Raw genomic sequence first — 22,000 nt, 5'->3', positions numbered from 1 at the left:
ATATCACAAATATGTAAGATACTTGCTTACAGACATGCTTGTGTAGGTGGTACCTGCAAAACAAACCATAAGAACTCCTCTGTTATATCTACCTGACTATATTCTGCCCGTTTGCCTTCCTTTGTACTTTCTGTTGTGTGACTATTGCCATTATTATGCGCTATCATCTGGCCTAGCTTTACATCTTTGTTCTGCATGCATAATTTCCAGTATATTGCCACATCTAAGTGATGTTGAAAAATCGCACAAGACCACAACTGTGTCAGAAATGTAAGCCTTAATTGAACTACTTTGTGCCCAAGTATACAAGTGGTAACCAAGTCTCTACGAAAACGGCGAGCACAATCGTCGGTCGTCGATACCTGAACTGTGGGCGAAGTGTGTATATTTAAGCCCGACCCATCCTAAATTGCAGGGCAACCGCTGGCGCTCGCGTAGGTTCAAGAATGTGCACCAACATTCACGCCTCGCTCACAATCTGATTCGAACAGATTCTTTCGCTATAGGGAAACAGCGCTAAAATTCCACATGGCAACAGCAGCGGCTGAACACCCCGCCTAGCGAGCGGTCCTCAAAAGGCCGATTCCTACGGAAAGTGCTTGGCCAGATGCGGCGGGCGTTATCAAGTGCTCATATAGAGGCACGTCTATCATTGCAATAGGAGGGATAAGCGGGCTAGTTGGTATTGCACCCGCCGTGGTTGCTCAGTGGCTATGGTGTTGGGCTGCTGAGCAAGAGGTCGCGGGATCGAATCCCGGCCACGGCGGCCGCATTTCGATGGGGGCGAAATGCGAAAACACCCGTGTGCTTAGATTTAGGTGCACGTTAAAGAACCCCAGGTGGTCAAAATTTCCGGAGTCCTCCACTACGGCGTGCCTCATAATCAGAAAGTGGTTTTGGCACGTAAAACCCCAAATATTATTATTATTATTAGTTGGTATTGCATTATTAGTAAAACTTAGAGCACGAGAAGGCACTGGACGAAGAAAAGGAACACGAACCTCCCGCGCTGTGGCCGAACGCGTGTGGTGTGTGTTCCATTTCATCGCCAAGTGTCTTCTTACGCTCGAAGTTTTCTAATAATGTCTCTCTTTCTTGAAGATGTCATACCGTTGCCTTCCCGTTGCGATCGGACGGCTTCAGCATACTTTGAGTAGGACAATCAAGTTGCCGTAGCGGCTCCTGGCCATCGCTTGTTTCCCATACGCCCCAATTTACGACAACATTAGAGAAAGATCCGATGCAGGTAGACACGTCTTGCCCCGAGTGATAAGGTTGAGGTGCGATAATTATTCAGCCGGTAAAAAAAAACGCACACCGCAAGAAGATAAACCGCGTACTAGTGTCAATGTGCACTTCGCTGTAGTCGCGAGCGTAGTGGTCAGTGTGTTGAGTTCTCATTGCAGCGAGTTCGGTCCGCCACTACGAGGATGCTACTTCATTCCTATGCACACCATGCGACTTTTCTGCAGCAGAGGTTCATCACACGTGAATTGGCATTTTATTCTGTAAAAACATAGTCATATAGCTGATTACGCACTGCTTTACCAGCCTGCTCACACACTTTTGGGCCTTTTTATCAAATACTTCTCGAAGAAATTATCAAAATTTCGCAGGGTGCACATGGCCTTCTAGCAAGTGCCTTTCTGGCACAAGTGGGGCAGCATGGACGGGAGGGATAATTTTCCATAACGAAGAGTAAAAAAGTGCAAGCTGGGAAGAAATAGAAGGGCGCATACACAAATACAAATACGCCACTTCCAATAGTCCATTCCTGTGATCATCTTACTACGTTATACGGCACGCCTATCAGCTTAGTCAGATCATGTCAGTGCGCAGGGCAAGGAAGCCAGAAAGAATTGACAAACTATAAAACTTACGTAAACCATGCTGGCATCCCAAGAAAAGCTCATTATTTTCTTTGATAGGAGGCATGCTTACACGAACGCTGACAACTGTTCCTGTCGCTTGCGCTTCAGTAATCTCTCCGGTAAGCAGATTGTTGGTTCGCGCAACAATTCTGCAGATATGAAACAATCGTTGACCAGCACGCGAGTTACAATGCATAGCTAAAAAGCCGCCGGCAATACTTCAGTTATATACCCATATAGGGCGACTTCATCTACTTTAAATATTTCAACCGGACAATGGAAACATACTTCGAAGGCAGTGCAGTCCAACACAGGGTCTGAAAACGCTAGCTGTCACGAGGGAAGAATGCGAGAAACTGTCACGTGACACAGGCGCCAGGCGTTTCAAACAATGAGTTTGGTACGAGAGATGCATGCGTGCGATCGTGGCCTGGCTGGTTTGTGTAATAGGCTGCTGTTCGGAAACAGATGTTCGGTCCCAACCATCGGTAACGCATTCTTTACTAGCATTATCGCGGACTTTAGCTATTTAAAACCCAGAAATTCCGGGCATTCGTCCCGCTTCCATTTTTTTGCCACCACGTGGGGTATGTGCCTTAAACAAATGAAATTCGCGCCATGACGTATGCCATGACGCATGCCATGACGCACAACTAAAGAAAACAAAATAAAAGGGAGCACACCCTGGGACTGTCGCTCCACCTCGGTACTCACAAACGAGCGCGCTTATGTATCAGCCTTATCTCGAAGGTGATCGGCTCCTTGCTCTGCTAGCGATGAATCGACAATTTTGCTAGACAACCAGTCTGACAGCTCGTCTACATTCCGGATGAGATGTCTGCCCGACATAACTGCTCCCGCGAAGCATCCGCTGTTTTTTTTTTCTTTTTTCATAGATTTTCTTATTTTTTGTGGACCGCTGCGTCCGCGGGCTTGCGAATACTCGGCGTTATGTTTTATGGATTTTTTGTAGAGCCGGCGCGATGCATTAAGAGGAAGCTTTAGATCGGGCCTATCATCGATGCCTGCTGCTCATATATGTTGGGAGCTCGGTTTAGCGCAGGCAAGGAACACACGTTTTCACAGCTTCAGAATGGAAAGTCGAGTCGCTTTATTAAAAAGTAAAAGCAGGTTTGCCGAGTGGCTGTGGTGGCACCCAAGTCGGGCGAGCAGGCGGCAATGACCCCCACTACGAGGGAAACTGGATTTCCGGAGCAAGGAGCAATGACTGCCACGGTGAGGCAAGTTGAATTTCTGAGGAGAGGCGACAACAAAGTGACGGACGCTCGCTACCAAGGCTCTGCCCCCCCCCCCCTAGGATGCCGGAGGCTTAGGTGTGAATGGCGTAAGGAATGAAGAGTTGATGTTCAAGATAGGCTGGTTTCACGCGGTCGCACGGCAATGTCTCTTCTTTGCCGCGAACGTCAATTTTCAAGGTTTTCTCTGAACGCGAAACCACACGAAACCAACCTTCATAGGAACGAGTCAATGGTGGCTTGATAGAGTCGCGCCACAGAAAGACGTGCGTGGTAGTGTTCATTGTCGGAAAACCAAACCCAGGCTGCCCGCGGGCGGTACGTGGGGGTGTAAATCGAAGCTGGTCGAGCCAGGAATGAAGCATCTCTAAGTGCTGAGCGGCCGCTGGCGGAGTGCCTTGCTAGGGGCCGAAAAACTGGCCTGGAACGCGAATTGCTGACCAGTAGAGCACCTCGGCTGCGCTTACTCCGAGGTCATCCTTGATTGTTGTTCTCAGCCCCAATAGTTGTATTAATAGCGTTGTTCGCAGCCCCCAGTTACCACCCAGAGCTGTCTGTCGAGCGTGGCGGTCAATGAAGCTTTCTGTTAAAAATTAAATAATTAAATTATGGGGTTTTACGTGGCAAAACCAATTCTGATAATGAGGTACGCCGTTGCGGAGGGCTCCGAAAATTTAGACCACCTGAGATTCTTTAACGTGCACCTAAATCTAAGTGCACGGGTGTTTTCGCATTTCGCCCCCAAAGAAATGCGGCCGCCGTGGCCGGGATCCGATCCCGCGACTTCGTGCTCAGCAGCGCAACAACATAGCCACTGAGCAACCACGGCGGGTGAAGCCTTCTGTTGTCCTTGGAGACGCTAGACTATGCCGTTGCCCGGAGAGGGGGGGGGGGGAGGGGGGCGTTAAGCCATGGTCTTGTGAAGGCATGTGCCGAGCAGTTTCACCAGGACAGAAAAAAAGCGAGCTTTGAAATTGTCGGCCTCGGTCAGTAGTTATGCGCTAAGGGAAACCATGCCGCTACACCCACGTAGCAACAATTGCTTCAACCACTGCTACGGCCGTGATGTCTTGTAGTGGCATCGCCTCAGGACACCTTGAGTACCGGTCGACACAGGTAAGGAGATAATTGAAACCTTGGCAGGGCGGAAGAGGTCCCATCAAGTCTAAATGCACGTGTTCGAAACGGCGCTCTGGTGGTTGAAACGACTGTACCGCTGAATGTGTGTGCCGGGTCACTTTCACGGCTTGACAGGCTTGGCAGCTTCTTGCCCAGCTACGAACAACTTTGTTGATCCCTGGCCAGGCAAATGGGCCTGTGGTACGCCTCTGTGTCACTCTGCAGCCGGGATGGCTTAACCCCTGCAGCGAATCGAATATTGGTCGCCGAAATTGACGGGGCAGGAACGGACGAGCAGCTGCCTGCGATGTGTCGCACGTGACCAATGTTGCGTAGGAAAGCGGCACCTCCGCGAGCTGGAGCGACGAGCCATGTTCCCGCAATTCGCGCAGCTCGGGCTCGTTTAGCTGGGTGGAGGCTAGAGCTTGGAAATCCGCAGGGCCAGCACGCACAGCGCCGATCCGCGACAGTGCGTCAGCTTACATATTTTGCGTCCCAGAGATATGGCGGGGGACCGTAGAAAATTCGGACATAAAGCAGAGATGCCAAAGCTCACGTTCTAAGTACGAGAATCGTTCTTGAAAACAAAGGTGAACGGCTTGTGGTCGGTCGAATGTAAAAGTTACAGCCTTCAAGAAAAAAACTGAAATGCTTGACAGCGCTCTAAATGGCGAACATCTCCCTCCCGAAGGTGCTGTATTCAGCTTCCGTAGGTTGGAGGCGCTTTGAGAAGAAGCCCACTGGCCTCCAGTCTGTGCGATCGTGCTGCTGTAGAACTGCATCCAATGACGTGGTCGACGCGTCTACCAAGCGAGTTGGCAGGTCGGGCAACGGATGAATCAGCAACGCTGCAGTCGCCAACCGCGTTTTGGCTTCCTGGAAGGAGTGTTCGTGCTCCGGGCGCCAATTGAAGGTAGGTGTTTTCTTGGAGTCGCGGTGCAGCAGGTCGGTAAGTGGCTGAATAACTTGTGCACATAATGGTACGAAGCGCCTGTGAAAATTCATGAGCCCCAGAAACTCGCGCAACTTCCTGAAAGATGTTGGAGAGGGGAAGTCTTCGATTGCCCGCACCCGTATTTCTAGTCACCTGATGCCTTAGGGTGAAATGGAATGGCGGAGAAAATCCAGGGCTTCAACTCCGAAAATGCATTTCTGGGGCTTTAGGACCATTCTGTGCTCATCCAGTCGCTGAAACAGAAGGCGAAGGTGCTTTTTGTGCGCCTCGTCTGTGCGACTTGCAACGAGAATCTGTTCAAGGCAGACGAAAATGAACGGAAGTCTGCTCCTAACCCCGTCCATGAACTTTTGAAGTTTGCGCCGCATTCTTCAAACCGTACGGCATACGGACAAACTCAAACAGGCCAAATGGAGTAGGGAACTGCTGTCTTCGGAGTGTCGCCGGGTTCGACAGGAATTTAGTGGTACGCGCTCATCAAATCGACCTCGCTGTGTATTTTGGTTCCTGCGAGACGAGCGCCGAAGTCATGTATGTGGAGAAGAGGATATTGATCGGGAGTAGCGACGACATTCAAAGCTTGGTAGCCACAAAAAGGCCGCCAGTCGCCACTGTCCTGCTTTGGAACCAGATGGAGAGGTGAATACCAATTGCTGGAGGAAGGACGAATGACGCCGAGCTGAAGCACGTGTTCTAACTCACAGTGCGCGACTTCTAACCTCCGTCCAACGAGCCTTGTGGCCGCGCGGCGACAGGTATCGCCGGTGGTGATGATATGCGTCACCTTGCGGTTCACGGGCAGTGCATCGTTTCGGGGCTTCGTGAGTTGCGAGCACTCAGCAAGTATCTTCTGGTACGTTGAGGCCGGCCGAAGCGTACGCATGCCAGGTGAGGTGAGGTTGGACTGCACGCCAAGTACATCGAGGGATGTGACGTTATCCTTTAAGCGCTGATCGCGAACACACATCTATGTTCAAATGGCTGGGGAAGTTCGCTCCCAGTATGGAAAACCTGGTGTCAGCGATCATAAACACCGATCTGTACAAGTACCGCAGTCCGATGTCTAACGTTTAGACTGCAGTCCATAGGACACTGTGGCAGTTTCGTTCACTGCGTGGAGCATGGGTGTGGACTTCAAGCGTTGGCGATCTGCGGCCGTGGCGGTAACGATAGAGAACTCGGCTCCGTTGTCCACGAGGAGGCAAGTGCCAGCGATGCAGTCGACTACGAAGAATAGGTGGCTTGTGCGAGGGGCGATGTCGCATGCAGCCGTTAGCGACTGGCCGGTGCGTTTCCCGTCCACGAACAAGGCTGGGTGTAGCGACTTGCTTGTTCGCGAAAGCGCAGGTGGCACCAGCTCAACTGCCTCGGTGCTGATACCACAGTCTCTAGGTACGCTGCGAGACTGTGAAGGCAAACGGTTGCGCCGAATCGGTCGCCAGTGCGGCCACCAGTCCTTAGCTTCTCCAGTGCACTGGTAAGGCGTTCGACTGTTTCCTCCAGGCGCGATAGTCGGTCTTCTGGCTCTGAGACTCTCGCAACGGCGATAATTTTCTGCGCCGCAGACGAGCAGTCGCATATGCGGTCAGCGAGTGCAGCTAGCCGATCGAGACTCATCTCGTCGGAACCCACCAGTTCCATGCGTGCAGACTGTGCGAGGTGTTGCAGCACAGCTCGCGCGAAATTGGAAGCTTGCTCGCGTTTGCGCGATGCTCACACGTTAAATGGCGCAACCCGTTCAGCAGTTCTGACGGCCGTTGGTCGCCGAGTTCCTCGAAGAGAAGCTGTTGGAGCCTGCTTTGTTGCGGTGGCAGGAGGTGCTGCAAGACCGCGCATTTCAGGGCGTCGTATGCTGTGGCTGAAGGCGTACGCGCTAGCAAGTCGTCTCTAAATTGGCGATGTCGGAGAGTAGCGCGGCGACGATGTGCAGTTACTTTACTGTCTATTAAGTGATGCACCGGACTTCAAAACGGGCATTTACTTGCATAAAGCAAACTCGGGGATTCTTGGGTCAAAAGCTGGGAAGCTGAAGCTCTGCGGCAACGACAGGAGACGTAATCGGGGTGTAGTCTCTGTCAGCAGGAGTAGGAGCAGCGTCGTCCATGGCTAGTGTTCGAAAAAAAAACGTAAATGTCCTGGGTCACCACTTGGGAGCTCGGTTTGGTGGAGGCAAGGAATACACGTTTTGACAGTTTGGGCACGGAGAGTCGACTGGCTTTATTCAAACGCAAAAGCATATTTGCCGCGTGGCTGTGGTGGCACCCCAGTCGGGCAAGCAAGGGGCCATGACCGCAACGGCAAGATAAACTGTTGCACCTCGAAGTTAAGACATTACCAAGGGTGGAAAAACGCGTTTTCCTATCCTGAAGCTTCTTTCCTGCCTTGGTTGCTTCTTCTCGGTGTAAGATGAACGAACTATCCCAGAAACAAATATTGTTATGTTATATTTCTTCTATAGTGGGGCCCTTCTTTTGCGGTTCCTTCTACAAAGCATCTCTGACACTCTTTCCGGTCCTAAAGCCTCTTTCGGCCCTTAGGGGTATAAGATGAACCAACTGGCCCAGCAACAAGTATTGTTCGATCAACTGGATTTCCGAAGCAAAGGGCAATGACCCCCCATGGCGAGGCAAACTGCATTTCCGAGGAGCGGGGACAATAACGTCACGGACCGTTGCTACAAACACGTGTAAAACGCAAGAATGCTTTTAGGAGAAAACCGCTCAGTCGGTTTGTATTAGAGTCGTTGCACTTGAGAGGAAATTAAATCACAGTGATTGCAGCAAACAGAATGTTGATTTAAGCCATGACATTTCTTTGCCATGCTATTGGCGGGAACAAGTAATTCTGAAAAGAAATGGAAGTACGAAGTTTACAAATATATAGTGCAACATCAAAAACAAATTTCCCAGTTCTATCAACTGCATCCGTTGGAGCATCTAGATTGGACAAATTTGATGTATTCTTGATTAACAAATTTGATGACAAACTTGCTACAATCTTTCAAAAGGTTTTGCCTACGTCGTATTCAGACGTTAGTGGTATATTTCTTATGCCTTTCAGTTAGCAACGCTGAGTGTTTATTCTCTGCTGCTACAATGCGTAATTGCGACACATCGTCATGATTTCTCTGCCACGTTGTCTGTTTTAGCCAGTACTAAAACACTGCTCTGCCGCAGCACGAAAGTTCGGCCAAGTGCTGTAAATACGCACGCTGTTAGAAGAACGCACCCTCACGATATTGCTGCATGAAAGTTATTGAAATTTCGTCAATAATTCGAAATATAAGTTCAACAAAATGCTGTCCGTTGTGTTAGCTACGCTAGTGCGTTTCGGTGAAGATCGACAGTTGGCTGAAGGGGCAATGTCCAAATTTCCTAGGTCTGAAGAGCAAACTCAAAAAGGGGTTCTGATAGATGGGGTAGCACACGCGTACGCGTGTTGTAAAGGTTATAAACTGGAATAATGTGCCTCAGAAAGGCTCAGCTTTCTGACGCACCTTATCACTATTATAAACAGGGAATATATATATATATATATATATATATATATATATATATATATATATACACACAGTCAACGAACGATTCTTTTTCGGACCCTCTAGGGAACGTAAAAACGTCCGAAAATTCAGGCAGTCCGAAAAAATGAATGCATGCACAAAAAACGCACTTTTTTTTTTATCGGATCTTGAGGTAAAGGGCGAAGTACCAGGCTTCCGAAACCCTGCCAAAGCATCAGTGAAGTGGCTATAAAAACAGGCGTTCAAAAACTCTGTATGCAGCCGACTGCCGGTTTATTATGTACATGTGCATTGTCGGGCGGCCGGTGTTATTGCTGCATTGGCTTAAAGAACTTGTTGATTGTTGTTTGGACGGCGTTCCAGTTGCATGCGATCATATTCGCCTCGATCTGAGCAAGGGTCACGTCAGCACTGTACACCAATGAACGAGTCAACAGTGCACGCGTCAACTCGGCGCTTGTAGTTGGCGCAGGCACTGGCTCCTCATTTTCAACATCGGAGTCTTCTGAATCCCTCACAACCTGATGGACTATTTCCTCGTCAGACAGTTCCGCGCAGAAGTCGAGCTCGTTGTCAGCGTCAACAAACTGTTCGAAAGTTAGTTCCGTGGGTATGGAAACCCCAGCAGAGCAGAGGTCGTTGATCACGTCGTCCATTGACGCCGAACTCCTTGCTCACGCCAGCTTGGGACCGGCCGCTCACGACTTGCTTAATAATGGCAGCTTCTCCATCGTTAACCGACGGTACTGCTTTCTGCGCTTCGATGCCATCGGCGAGGACGACGAAGACGGAGTGGGGGCCATCGAAGGCAAGCGAAATCCTCAAGTTGCGAACAGTGGAGCTCGCTGACGAGCGTCGAAGCACCTAGGCCTAGCGTCGCAGAGCACACTTGAACAGCACAACCACACACCACGCTAGCCAAAACGCGGCCGGCGTAAACAAACGAAATGGCGCCGCTCCGGAAACTCCGCCGGAGGCGGAAGTGCGCCGATAAACATAGCCAGCGTGGCCAGATCAAATCGGTGTGTGACGGCTAGATTCGGCTAGTTGTGGTTCAAAGCGATGATATGCTTCGGCGGCAAGTCGATTTCCTTCGCAAGGGCGCTGCGCGAGGAGCCAAAGGAGCTTCCGTCGCGTCAAAAAGTCCGGAAAATTGAACGGCGGGGGGTTCGAGTGTCCGAAACTGCAGATGTCCTTATACATTGATTCTATGGGGCTCGTGGCGGTGCCGCAAAGATGTCCGAAATATCGGGCATGTCCGAAAATTTGGGCGTCCGAAAATTCAGTCGTTGACTACATATATATATATATATATATATATTATTCCCTGTTTATAACAGGGGCGATACATATATTATCCTTGTTTATAAATAATAATATATATTCAATTACGTCAGGTGTACCCTAAGGAAGCGTATTAGGCCCGCTGCTCTTTTTAATTTATATCAATGATTTGCCGGCTCCTATTTCGGAAGATGTCTCTGTCAGACATTTTGCAGATGACTGCATTTTTCAAGAGCATAAACGAACGTAATGATCATCAGCTCTTACAAAACTCGCTATTGGCCGTTCATCAATGGTGCCTTAAATGGAATATGCAACTTAACCGAGATAAAACTGTCATCTTGCGAATTTCGCGCAAAAAGCAGGTTCCTCCTTTCTCTTACAGCCTTCTAAATAATTATATTGTAGAGGTCACACATCATATATACTTCGGGGTTACAATAACAAACGATTTAACATGATCTGCGCATATTGCAGAAATTTGTTGCTCATCATTTTCCAAGCTGTGCTTCCTGAGGCGGAAGCTTAGAGGTGCTCCAAGTAAGCTTAAACGTTTTGCATACATAACATTTATTAGACCAAATTAAGCTACGACAACTATGCACTGCAATAGTTATTTGCGTATGTTGACGTTATTTTGCCAATGCAACTATCCACGTTGCGATGTAGACACAAACGCAATAGTTGAGCTTTAGTACCATGTCAGCAGGAATGATTCTCAGTAGCACCTTATAAGAGGCAACCTACAGCAAGTAACTACAGTAGCACCAATCAAGGAACTGCCTTATTAACACACGGGCTCCATTTGGGAAAACTTTCGGATAATTTTACAAGTGAACCAACACACTTTTCCTCAAGAAATCTCTAGCAGGTGACGTAAGCAGTGAAACAACCTAAAGAAAATACCCTCTCATTTCGCGTTTTTGCGTGTTATAATTAACACCGTCATGCTACCTTTATTTAAGACGCCCACCTCCAAAATTGGGACTTGAACAATTTAGGAGTCCGGATTGAAAAACAAGACGCAGCAAAGGAGAGGTCTAGCGCTTTGTAGTTTTCTTTTTTTTTTTGCGTGCACGCTCTTTGTTTGAGATGTTCATTTCTTTTTTTCCGGAATCACAAATTTGTCCAGACCCCAACAAACCATAATTACACGTATGGATGTTTTTTAAGAGATGTATAGCTACATCTCACAAGAAAGCGGTTCTTGTATGGGTATGCCGAACATTTGGTACTACTGTACAAACGACCTTTATAAGCGCGCTCATTGAGTTCCCACATCAAACTTACAACTGAAATCACGCCATATTGATTGCAAATGGACTAAATATTTCTTTTTTACTCCTGGACGCATTGGAGCCTCTCTGTGGGTCCCATGTAACGTGTAACCTTGCTCCATGTCCCGGACGCTGATCCCTTCGAAAAAGATAAGCTCGTGAGGTAGCCATCGAACCGGCCACGATAGTTTAGTGGCGATGACCTTGCGCTGCAGAGTTCAAGGTCGCGCGTTCCGTCTCAGCTGTGGTAACCGTATTACGGTGTAGAGGAAACGTCAAAACGGCCGGGTACTTATATTTAGGCGCAGAGTAAAGAACCCCGGGTGCTCAAGTTAACCCAGTGCTAAGACTTGCCTCATAGTGAGATGAAGGTTTTGGCACGTAAAACCTTTCTTTTTTTTTCCCTCGCCGGCACACATCCTCTCACAAGCGCACTTACAGAAATGCAGCATCATTACTACGCCGTAACAACACGATTAACAACGAAGAAAAGCGAAAGAAAAAAGATATGCTTACTAGCACCATGCGTCTCTGTCGTGTCCCCCGCTGCGAGAAAAAGCATTTTTTGAATAATTTTTTTAATTACTCACAATAACTCACAGATAGCTTAATCAAGAAAGGGGCTGACAGATGGAATAGCACACTGTGGGATAAAGGGTATAAACAGGGATTAGGTGCCTCAGAAAGGCTGGCGAGCGTTTCGATAGGACAACCTATCTTCGTCAAAGGCGGCCTCGTCATCGTCAGCATGTTGGTTTTAAAGGGTTAGTGCAGTGACGTCACGCGCGGGTGTTGTCGGTGGTGGTTGCTTATAAAGGTAGAGACTACAGAAGTAATGAGTGCTGTCGCCTGACGTCTGTGATCGTCATTCCCAAGACGAGGGGACAAGAGAGGGAGAGTGGAAGGCGGGGAGAAAAGAAAAGAAAGAAAAGGAGAAGAAAAACCGGGGGGACACCAAGAGGAAAAAGAATAATAAGAGGAGAAAGAAAAAAAGAAAAAGAAAGAAGAGGGCGTGGGAGGACTTTGGGAAAGCGAGAGGTTGGGGAGCATTGAGAGGTGTCATTGGCGGCATGTTCTTGTGGCATCAGAAGAGCCGGTCAGGCGGTCAGTGCGTGAGCAACACAAAAGACAAAAAAAAAACATGAGTTGAAAGAGTGATTTGCGTAGCATAGCAGCAATGCGTCGAGTAATTTTGAAGTAGATGAGATGGCGACAAGGAGTCTGGGTAACTGGAAGGCAGCGGCATGGTCTTTCAAGGCACGTTAGCCCCAGTAGCTCAACGTAGGTGTCGTTACGGCTGTATACAGAAATGGCGATACCCTGTGTGGCAGAGGCGCCAAAAAAAAGGCATACTGACGTGTGGGACTTCAGAATGTGTTTGTGAGGGTGTTTCAAAAAACATTGAAAAGACAGACAAAAGAAGAAAAGAGAGGAGGGAACTGAAACCAGAATAGCAAATAGGAGGGTGACGGGCGCAGAAGCGGGCGGGGGCGAGTATACATAGGAAAGAGGGTCGTACAGTTGATATAAACGTAAAAACATGAAAGAGTATAATAAATTATTAGGATGCAGGAAATTATTATTAAGAGGCAGGCAATAAAATTTTTGAAATGGAGGAATAGGTGAGGTTAAGAATTAAGGTTTGCTGGTGACATAATCTGTTTTGTGTCTTGGTTGATGATATGAGAATTTCAGATTTAAGTTACCGCTTTTAAAGATTCTAAGTTGCCACGTGCCAAATTAATTCTCGTCGGGTGTAGGCAATTAAACTTCTGTATGAGGTATGATTTCGTATATTTACGTATGACAATTCCAAAGGCAGTACATATGCCGCAGTGTAATTATAGCATCCACGAAGCAGGAATCACGAAAGTGGAGCGGTAAAATTTAAGAGGCTGAAAGAAAAAGTGAAGTTACAGCTATATTCAAGTTTAAAATGTGGTGCTCCTTTTCAGAGATAGACTACTAAATTTCATGTAGGTCACAAATTAACTATCACATTACGACGCACAGCTCCCTTAATAAGGCTGACTTTCTAAAGTTGAAGGAAACTATCTGCGTGCTGTCAGAAATGGGTTGAGTGAGCGATATTCGAGGAGACAAATCGTCGAACTTCCTGCAAAACATCGGCATGGTAACTTGCAGCATCATCGATACATAGGTCAATGTGATGACCTGCGGTATATCTTCTGTAAACTAATGCAACAGCAACAGCAACCTATGCAATCCCCTTTTCAACCCAGATTTATTTCTGCCATTGAGGTGTTAGTTATAAAGTTTCACGCGTGTCGCTTTTCTTATACGATAACACGGTGTGCATTCATGTAGGAGGAGATACGTTAGATGCTTAAGAGGGCGCACCGCTGATATTAAAATAAATAAATACTTGATGTTTCTATGTATAACCGATGCAGTATAGGTGGCCAGATTACTGTGTGTGGGTGATACATGCTTCTTGAACGTAATCTTACACTGCTTTAGTCCTTCGCGCATTTTTTTTACCATTTCAAATGATGTTGCGTACGGCATGGTAATTTCGCAAAAAGAGCGAATTTGTGCTCCGGTCGTTGATTGTGGCATGCCTGGAATGCAATCCGATTAAACGTTTCACGAATGAACTGCAGCGTATATCATGAATCCACCAGAAAGACAAAACGGCAATGAACGTAAACACGCCTTTTTCGCAAGGAGGCAGATGCCCGCCCTTCTGGAAGTGTATAGAGAGAAAAAACTGTTTCGCCTGGCTGCGTCATATCGTGCTGCCTCATTTTCACGTAATTTTACGTGCGGAAAAATTGGCGCGAACTTTTTCCTTCTTTTGGCAACCTTACTTTCCTCATCTTGAAGGGGGCAGCGCAGAACAACGAAGACAAAAGGCAGGAAACACACAGGACAGCGCTGAACTAACAACTAACGTTATTAGAAGGCCATACACAAACTTACGTACTACAACCCATACCCACGTGCTCTCCCATCGATGGCGTCATTATCAGTGTACAGGAACAAATAGAAAACCCTGTAATCTAATCTTACGCTATGAGGCGGTTTAAAAATTCACATTCACTCTCAAACAAATATAATGATGGCATGCTTATACAATGCGATCCTTTTTTCCTGATAGAGTAGGCTTCAATAATCTCTCTCGCAGGCCGGTTGCTATGCTCGGAAAGTATTGTGGTGTCTTCATAGATGGAGTGCACCCATCCTCAGAGCAATGCCACGCGACATCTGAGTAGGCATTACTCGCTAACGAGCGCCTATGCTCTGCCATCTAATGTGCAGTCACCGACCTGTTCGGCGGATGCAGACGTGACCGCCGGAATATGAAAGCTCGTAAACAACTCCCATTCTACCCTTCACAGGCGGGACGTCTGCTTAAGAGGGCAGCCTTTCCCAGCATGAGTGGAGGCAGCCTGTGCCAACTTTCTCGTATTAGATACTCTTCACTCTATGTTAGAAATGTCTTCACCCTCCTATTAGATATTTAGTGAGCTTAAGTTATCTCCGCGCACAAGCCGCCAGAACCTGAGGCTTAGACAAATAAGCAGTTACCATAACAACTACCATATCGATACGAATCTCTTCAACATATTGCGCTTTGGTTCTGGCTTTGAATTCACCCTTCTCGAGTTCCTGCTTCCAGTTCTTAGAGTAGCAGTAAGGCTGACGTAGCACTGCTCGCAGCTGCTTTGCGGAGCTCCCACGGAAAGCTACCGAGAAAAATACTTTGGCTGGGGGTAACATGAATGAATAACATGATAACCAAAACTGATCTCGATAAGACGCAGGGAAGCAGTATCACAATGCGTGCTTTGCTCACCCATTGTTCGACGAGAGCCGAGAGCGACGTTGCTTGCTTATTTGCTTGCTTGCTTCCTATACCATGGCGCGTACCCACTACGGGGGATTGGTGAAGAAGCCGACGGGTAAACGGAAAACAGGTATAGGAAAACGTGTGTTTTTGAGAGGAAAGCAAGCTAGAAGGTAATAAATTTTAATCACGGTAATTAAATTTTGTAAAGTAATAAATACTAAATCAGTAAATTAAGTATGTATCCTCCTTGTGACATCATGGAACTCGCATACGCGTGGGCACCCAATAGTTGAGTTCCCGTGGGCTACGCGAAAGTCTTTTCACAAAAACATAAACTCTTTATCTACTGGTTCAAGTGACGGATAATAAACATCCAATTTTATATGCAAATTAGCACGACAGTTATTTCTCACAGACCCAATTCCAGTGAACAGAAGGCCCGATGGTATTCCTTATTTCGTTGCTTAGCGGGATCCAAAACCGAGTCAGCTCCAACACAAAGCGCTTCGTCGATGTCCTTCCTGCACTTGTGCGCTTGAGGGTGTCAGCTACTGGCCGTTATAGCGCATAGATCCGTGAATAAACCTGCTTTTCCGCCACACAGTGATCAAAAAGACCTAAAAAATTCAAAACTGAGGAGCTGCAAAAAGAGAAAAAAAAAACATGTGCGTCGGCCGGGAATCGAACCCGGGTCAACTGCTTGGAAGGCAGCTATGCTAACCACTATACCACCGACGCCAGCTGTTGCGGGAGGCTTCCTAGTAGCTCTTTGTGTCGCCCGCAGATGGCAGGCGTAATGGCTGGAGATACTAGGTCAGGACGCGACACGTAGACCGGCTCCTCCTGCAGCGCAATCGTCCCTTCGCGTTTCGCGTCGGATAGCTTCCCAGCTTTCATATATATATATATATATATATATATATATATATATATATATTGCGAGAGATACAGAGAAAGACAGAGCAGCCCCGTGACATTCTACGCAATATCCGCTCCGGAAATATGCTTCTCTGCATGTGCCAGACAGCCGTATTGTTGAAAAGTTGTAGGACAAAAATGTGAACAGGAGCCAACGTTTAAACGCAGGCATTTGTCTTCGTGAGGGTGCTCCGACCAGTACACGTGTCCATGCTAAAACATTGGCTACATCGACGTTCTTTGTTCTATGATACACCCCCCCCCCCCTTTCATCTTCGCATTTGTACATCTTCCCTGTGAATCTGTTTTGTTAAGATAGCCACCAGTATGATGATATTCAGCAAACTAGAAACTCCAAGAGCAACCTTGAAGCTTAGTAGGGCAGCTAACTGAATTTTTCTGACGTATGTGCTTGACAGAAACGAGATGACTTGAGAATTTAGGTCTCCCGTTATGCTGATGATGGTGGTGTTTGCTTCGTTTCCTCTACTTTTTTTCTCTTCCTGTCTTTTAATGCTTACAAAATTTATGTTCCACAAAGGCTAAAAAACCGCAAGCTGAGCCTAGCTTGTTTTTTTTTTTACTTCCGAGTATTCTGGAGCCTGTTTGAGCTTGCCTATTTCGATATGCGCCGTTTGCCTCAACAAGAACGAGTGTAGGCGGCATCACACACGATGCGAACATCAATCTGCGCACACACATTTAATTAAAGAATGCAAGTGCGCGAAAATAGGTGGCTCATAAAATGGTACTGTGGCAGCACAGATGGGTAAGAAATAAGTGCAACAAAGAAAAAGTCAGCCGACATCCTATTCCGGGGTCTACAACTTGGCAGGTCGCCATGCTATCACTATGCCACCGACACCATCTGTTTCAAAGCGCCTCCCCGGAGCGTTTTGTGTGGCAAGGATCTACAGCAAGAAGAAATCCAGATGGCCGGCGCAGCAAAGTCATCGCAAGCATCGGGGATTGGCTTCATTGGCATAAGTACATCCCAGTACCGGTTCTGTCGAGTAATCACTTAGTTCGTCTGTGCCGAAGCCGTACTGTTTTGTACACATATGTACACATATGTATGTATGGTCGTAAATGTGTCAACCGCCAGTATGCGTGTTGGACCATTGCCAGAATCAAAGCTTGCTCTTTGACGACTGCTGCGAGAATGGTCTAGGTGTCCTCATTTTTCTTTTCTTTATATCTATATATATATATATATATATATATATATATATATATATATATATATATATATATATATATATATATATTGGTGATAAGGCAGCAGTAAGGGACATATAGAGTTCCACAAGTGCGCATCCCCGCATATCGCCTTTTACCCACACATGATGGTGGACGTCACCCTAGAAACTAAAACCAAGTAGGAGTGCCCGAGTGGGACCTAGGCACTTGCCCCAACCTCTTAACACATTCTCGCTGTTTGTAAATGTACCCTCGGCTTAATGGTGCCGTCAATGGAAGGACAGCTATCTTGTTCAGGGCAACTTAATGATGCGACAGAACCTAGTTGCAGTATACGTCATATCGTCTATTGGTTTCGATAACTGAATCACTAAGTGCTATCATATATAACAGAATATGTGTCCGCGTTTATCGTGCTTAACATCGCGTCCTTCTGCAATATTGCATTGCATTGCAAAGGGACGCGATGTCAGAGCTTGACATGTTTCCGATCGCTAGATTTACAGCCCACAACGTAACAAAAGCGATCCACGGTACTCGCTAAAGGAAAGCTAGAGACCAGCACTGACCGCGCAGCTGGCATCAATACGCAGAACGTTGTAACACAAGCAGACGACTCTTCCTGTGTGCCAGAAGTGCTTGAGTGTAGGGATAAATTCTCTTTGTATTGCTCTTTCTATTTCTATTCTGCAGAAACGATTTAACCAACATTCTAACTATGACGAACATTTGTTCGCCATGAAGTTGGAAAAATTATCGATGACGCCAGCCGGGTAGCCTATCGGATAGCTCGCCCAACTGATATCAACTGCTTCATTTGGGAGGGGGCGGCTGAAAACACAGGGGAGCGACGACACTGCGATCGGTAGCGACGCACATTTAAAAATTTGCAATAAATTACACGTTTTACGCGGAGCGCCTAAATGCGTCACTCAAAAATTGCTGTGGCTTAGCTAAGGTTAAGCCCAGGATGCGAAGCATACTAGCCTTTATTTTAGTTGTTGAACCACTGTTTAGCCTGGTGAATTGCTGTTGCTTGGCTATATTTGGTTCGGCTAGACGAAGAAACAACTCATGCGTTACTCTACTTCGCCTTCAAGAGTGGAACGCGACAGCGTTCCCGTCGACCTAAGACAATGGGCTACGGCGCAGCGACTACGCGCCCCGCATTGGACGCGGTGAGCGTCGAGCAACGCAGCGTTCGGCGCGGCAACGAAATGTGCGCCTGGGCAAGCGACGCACGCCTGAGCTTAGCTCGTTTCTAAGGCAACACCGCATTCACTAGAGGCGCTTTTGTACCGCTTTGAAGCATCGTACTCGTGGCTCAGTGGTAGCGTCTCCGTCTCACACTCCAGAGACCCTGGTTCGATTCCCACCCAGCCCATCTTGCAAGAGTTAAGCCAAAGCCACCTAGAAACAAGCGCAGCTGCCGCGACGCTGCGAGCGACGGCGCGAGTTGGAGCCCCGTTTCTCCTTTGTCGTGACGTCACGGTGTCACGTGGTCAGCCTTGAAGGCGACGCCGCGAGCGACGGCGCGAGTTGGAGCCCCGTTTCTCCTCTGTCGTGACGTCACGGTGTCACGTGGTATTGAAGGCGACACCGCCGCGCCTGGGGAGCTGGGTTGAGCTCTAGTAATATGCTTCGCATAATAATCAGAAGGAGCGGCCCTAACGACTCAGTACGTTTGTCCAAAATCACGAGAATAGTTTCAGAGTCCCTTTAAGCGTTCAAAATATCGCCGCAAACTAAATATATGTAGAGCTAGGCTAAACGCCTATTTGGCTCAAAAACGTTTCGTGTGTACAAGCTTCCTATGGGAAATTTTTCTAAAAAGTATAGAGTACGCAAATAGATTCCTCTTGTCGACATCTTGTCTCCACAAACCTGCGGCTTTTCATAGTCATGGAATAATATGGTGATAGCACTAACCCTACGTAAACAACATTTGCATTCTCCAGAATAATCTTTATCCAGAAGGGAAACAATTGACTTCGATTTGCCAAATATTTATCTGAAAAATGCGTGCAACATGGAGAAGCCACGACAGAAAGACTGGAATGTGGTGAATGGGGTGGGTATCGATAATTATGACCGAGCAGCGGGACATTGCACATACAAAGTAGGAAACGAAATAGTCGCAGTTTCGCCCGAAAGGCGAAGCATTGATTGCCAAATGACTATACTGCCACACGCCGCCAAGTTAGCCGTTTCGTCAGCTGTAAATCTGCTGTAAGCATTCGCTTATGAACTAAACTACCAAATACCGTGGCACGCCGGCACGGGCAAATACGAACACATCTCCCTCGATGACCGCTGACACTCGCTGTCAGAACGCTGGTGTGATGAAGAGCGGCAGCAGCGGCGAGCGAATTCCCCTTCGTGCAGCCTCTCCCTTCAACGACAACTAGCCGGGAGGACACACAACGCACACGAAGCCGCCGCCTACGTCAGGTCGGCTAGCCTCCGAAACCACCGCGGATCACCTTCCCGACAGGACGCGCGCGTCGGGCTGAGCCGCGCTAAGCGGAGACGTACGCTACCAACACCTCCTGGATAGCATGGCTGTGCACTCTGCTTTATGACGTCATGCTGGATGGACCGGAATCAATCCTCTCAAGCCCGGCGTAACGAAAGTGGTGTCTTCCAAATCATCCGGGCTTATTCAAAAGCCTCCTTATTAGATTACATGGCAGTCGGGCAAGGTAGCATGACGTCAAGGATCGAAGCGCACAAGTCTTGTGCTGTATAGGAGTTGTTGGCGCTACCCTCCCATTTTCCTACCGTGCGCACCTGCCCGCTTCCCCCCTTGCTCTAGGGAAAATTTGGTGCTCATCCTCCCCATCTTCCTCATATGCGTGCGAGAAGCCGCTGCATCAAGCACAATCCTTCTGGCTCACCCTCGCATGCTTTGCCTCGCACCTACAGCAGACGACGCGCGGCCGCCATCTGCTCGCGCTAGGACTTTACACGAAATATCACGGGGAAGCCAACGCCGATGGCTAAAATTCGCCTGGAGTGTCCATGTAATTGCTATCGCAATAAGAAGTAGACGGGTAACGATCTCCTTGGTGACACAAGAAGTATAGAAATCTCATACGTAGCTCTATATAATTCGCACTAACTTTTTCTGCACACACCTGTTGTCACCATTCTTCTCTCAATAACTTCCACATACGTCACCTTGGCTCCCGCGATGTAGCTGCGTAGGCGTCTCACGCAGTGCATACACGTCATTTTGTGTATTCATGTCGGCATGGGTTTAATCGGTGTTGAGCGTTAACATAAATGTTGCATTATAATAATGTAAGAACCCTGGTGGTGAATAAACCTCGTCAATATGTTCGCTTCACATAAATTTCAACATGTGAGTTCAATCTGCACAAGTTTTCCCCATTCTGGTTTCTTTGCGATCATAGAAGCTCCTATTGAACACGCAGTTACATTGGAGAAGCCGCGTCAATGACTCAGTCGTACGCACTAGCTGTCTGCGTTTCGCAGCTACTGCGCAAGCTGCTTTGTCGTCATTAAACAACTCGCAATGCGAAAACGCACACGTCACTAAGAACGACACAATTACACATTGTGCCTCTGGTACGTAAATCGGTACTGAGTGAGCTTTGCACAGAATACCTTCGGTTGAACAGAAATGTGGCTCGTACACTTTATTTTTTTTACTGCTTAAGAGAATTCGAAACATAGCCAGGTGCTACACAAATAAGTTAGTTGGTCTGCTTCATTTACTTGCGCGCTTTGATTGGTTTGTCACTGGCAGTTGTTATACATAATTCTTTGAATAACCTGCTTTGACAGCACAAGGTGATCTTAAAAAAAGCAAAAAAAAATCCGTCACAAGGAGATTTGATGCTTTAAAGAAAAAAATTCTGCGTCGGCCGGGAATCGAACCCGGGTCAACTGCTTGGAAGGCAGCTATGCTAACCACTATACCACCGACGCCAGCTGTTTCGGGGCGCTTCCTCGTAGCTTTTTATGTTGCAACATCCTCCCGCAGACAGCAGACCGGATGAATTGAGAAACGAGGTCAAACGCGAGCCACGCGACGGCGCGGATTTTCTCTCTCTTTTTTTTTTTCTTCGTTCTTTCGGGCTTGCCTCCAACGGCGTAATCACCCATTCGCTCTTCATGTCAGATGACTTCCCAGCTGTAGGGTGTTTCGCGTAACTTGAAACAAGGATTTTTACAAAGCGGCTAACCGCAGCTGAGTGAAACCGACGACATGTAGTAAGCCGTTATGTAGCGCTCCTCATAGTAATTCATATAGTCCCCCTGCCTTCGGCTGTTCTCTTTCCTTTCCTTCCTCGGCCTAATTAGTTCATTAACTAAAATCAGTTATGATTTTTTTTGTATTTTCTTTAGCGTCAAGTGCATTTCGTTACGTTGTAGACGGTATTCAAAAGCGGATGATCCAATTTATTGTGGCAACGTACATGCTGCATGGTGATGTTCTTCGGCATTTAAAGAAGGCCGGCGCTGGGTGCGCGCGCGTGGCAGCAGACGACTCCAAGTGGAGTCCGCTGCTGCGACGCATGATGACGTCACAAAAAGAAAGCTTAATAAAAATGCATGAAATGCTACCGTTATCGTTTTGTTGTTAAATGCTCTACGCCTAAATAATTAAAACATTTATTTAATGCTGCGTTTTAAAATAGAAAATGACTGTCGGCGCCTACACACGCGTGCACGCAGTGGGAGGACCGTTGTGATTCCTTGTGGCTGTGTTGTGTGTCCTGTAGTACTTGATCACTGTGTAATATCGGCGAGTACGAAT

At 47.5% G+C, this 22,000-nt stretch overlaps 2 non-coding genes across 2 annotated transcripts; both read right to left on the bottom strand.

The window, feature by feature from the left end:
- Positions 1 to 15,762: 15,762 nt before the first annotated feature.
- TRNAG-UCC (transfer RNA glycine (anticodon UCC)) lies at positions 15,763 to 15,834 on the bottom strand. The gene has a single exon. It is a non-coding gene; the product is annotated as a tRNA-Gly (tRNA).
- A 5,262-nt stretch (positions 15,835 to 21,096) lies between these two features.
- On the bottom strand, positions 21,097 to 21,168 carry TRNAG-UCC (transfer RNA glycine (anticodon UCC)). The gene has a single exon. It is a non-coding gene; the product is annotated as a tRNA-Gly (tRNA).
- Between the last annotated feature and the right edge of the window lie 832 nt (positions 21,169 to 22,000).

The sequence above is a fragment of the Dermacentor variabilis genome, chromosome 11 (assembly GCF_050947875.1).
Source record: "Dermacentor variabilis isolate Ectoservices chromosome 11, ASM5094787v1, whole genome shotgun sequence".
In the NCBI taxonomy this organism is placed as follows: Eukaryota; Metazoa; Arthropoda; class Arachnida; order Ixodida; family Ixodidae; genus Dermacentor; species Dermacentor variabilis.
Note: the sequence above shows the minus strand (reverse complement) of the source record. Positions and strands in the feature narration are given on the sequence as shown.